Here is a 2,716-nt window from a genome sequence, read left to right as displayed (position 1 = left end):
TTCTGAATTTTGCCATTAGTTATGCAAGAGCCTTGTGTGTCAGAATCCAAATCCCCCTGGTTGTTTGGGTGGGATCCTGCAGGGACACAAGGCTCATTGAAGGGTCCAGCCCTGGGAGCTGGAGCGAGCTCTGGACCTGCTGTGTCACTCTGGGTAAGTCCCTTCCCTGCCTCTGCCTGCATCCACATTCAAAATTGCGTCCTTCAACAGCTCTTCCATGTCATTCCCTCTGCTGTGGTGGGGCTCAGGAACATGGGCTGCGTGGGACCAGAGCCTCTGTTTTAGGGCCCAGGGGGGCTGGGACATAGATGTGGGGTCTGGGTGAGCAGTGGAATCACCAGCTGTTGGGCTCTGGCTGGAGGGGTTGTGCTGGGGTTCTGCTGCTGGGCAGCCAGGCTGGTGTCGGGCCAGGCTCATCTCCTGCCCCAGTGAGGGGATCTTAACCACAGCTGCAGGCTGGTGTCTGGGCCGGGAGGGGAGGGGAGGGAGAGCAGAGCATTGTCTGGGCCCCACAATCCTCTCATTCCCTTCCCCTCCTCTCCTGACCCCACTGATGCCCAGGTTTGGGTGCAGGCAAAGGCACAGCAGGCAGGGCTATCAGAAGAAAATCACCAAGCAGATTTGATGCATGATTTTTATTGACTTTAAAAAAAACAGTTGTTTTAAGACAGTTGTGTGCAGAAGTACCCATGTACACAGAGGCTACGGGCTGAGCTGCCCGCCTGCTCCTAGCCCTAGGTCAGAGCACTGGTCTCTCCCTCTCCCGGTGGGGCAGGGGGCGATGGGTGCTCGGATCAGGTACTGTGTGATGCAGACAACCTCTGCCAGGTGGGCCAGCCCAGGCACCTCTTCCCTGCCTGCCTCCTGCCCGTAGCCTGTGCCTACACCTCCTCTATGTACAGTACAGTGGTGCGCCGGCCGTGCAGCACGCGCCTGCCTGCGGCCGCCTTGCCAGGGAGACACAAGTGGTCGCGAGTCCTAGTGGGACAGCTTAAATAAAAAATAATAATATAATAATAATTAAAACAACAGAAAAAAGGGGGGTAGGGGAAGGAAGTTAGCCAAAAAAAAAAATACTGTCAGGGCAGCCAGGAGCTGCGAGCGTGCCCGACACTGGATACCAGCACTGTGCTGCCGGAGGGTTCGGTACCCGGGTTTGGTACCCAGCGTCTCCGCTCACCCTGCAGTTGTCAGGCCTGGCCCTGCTCAGCTGCAACAGGAGCTGGTCCAGCCTCATCACACTGGATTTGGCCTTTCTAGCCACCAGTACAGTGCCCTGGATGTGTCTCTCTCTCTCAGCAGCACTCCCCAGCTAAGATCCAGCCTGGTGTGAGGAAGGAAGTGGGTACAACTGCCAGATACATCGGCCACGTCCCTGCCACCAGAGCGCACACAGCCTGGTGTTGCTGATGGGAGATGGTCAAGGCACTCATTGTTGCTCGTGGTTTTTATTTTTCTTCCCCATTAAAAAAAAAAAAAAAAAACAAACAAACAAAAAACCCACCAAAAAACTCAACAAAAACCACCCAGGAAAGTGGAGAGCAGGGCTTGCAGCAGCCTGTGTCCTGGGGCTGCCTGCATCAGGGAGGCTCCACTTCTACAGGCTAAAACCTACCACAAAACTCAGGAGTTTAAATCCCTGTGGACAGAAAAGCTGAATTTCCCCAGCCCAGGGGCTGCTGACTTGCCTGCTCCAGGTGACCAACCCACACCCTCGTGTTTCACGATTGCAGAGAAACCTCAAAAAAATAAAAGAAAACCCTGAAAAATGACAAAACCAAAGTGGAGAAACAGGTAAGAGGCTGCTACAGAAAAGCCAGATACAAAAGGGTAAAAAAATCTCCAAGCCCAAAAAACCCTACAGTGATTGTTCTTCAAATTAACTATTGCAACCAGGCAGCACGGGTAGAGCTTCTCCAGATGGGCACTGCCCCACAGCCCCTGCAGGCAGAGGGTCCCTCTCTGGCGGACCTTTCTGATGGCTGCCTTTTTCTTGAGCTTTCCAGCATCTCCTAAAAAAACCCACACCCACCTGATTGACCCAAAGAAAGTGGTTTTAATGACACCTCTGGGGAGACAGTTTCCTTCAGCATCTCCCCATCCCATGTCATAGGCTGCCTGTCCAGCCTGGGAAGCCCTGGAGACCCTGAGGGCATCGGCTGTACCAGACTGGTGTAAACCAAGCGCCACCCCTGGCAAACGGAGCAAAGACTTTGGGATTTCAGCTTCTCACCAGAGCTGTTTAGAACAACACAAAAGCAAAAGCACAGTTCACTCACCCACTCATCTCTGATCTGTTTTTTCCCAGCCTGAAAGCAAAGGAAATCCTGTCTCCTTGACTCTGCTGTGTCCCACAACCCCTTGAGCATCCTGCAACTGCTCACAGAGCTCAGCCAGAGGGACCAGGCTACAGCTCCTGCAGGTTTCTTAGCTGCCCTCCTGTACAGTCACTCCTGAAATCTGTCCTACCCTTCCCCATCCTCAGGTAGAAGAGCAGGGATCCTGGGCCCCAAAGTTGGGGTTCCTCTTCGTCTCCCTGCACAGCTGTGCCAGCAGTTGCCAGCCTGCAGCAGAGCATCAGCAATGGCCAGCTTCCCGAAGCTTCTGGTTCCCCACCATGGATCCATGCACTGGGACCTGCCTCTTGCCAGGAGCCTTCCCTGGAGAAACGACGGCATCGGCTGCCCCAGGTGGGTGAAAGAAAAATACTAAAATA

This window comes from Corvus brachyrhynchos, unplaced genomic scaffold (assembly GCF_000691975.1).
Source record: "Corvus brachyrhynchos isolate BGI_N302 unplaced genomic scaffold, ASM69197v1 scaffold26, whole genome shotgun sequence".
Lineage (NCBI taxonomy): Eukaryota > Metazoa > Chordata > Aves > Passeriformes > Corvidae > Corvus > Corvus brachyrhynchos.
This window is presented reverse-complemented; position numbering follows the sequence as displayed.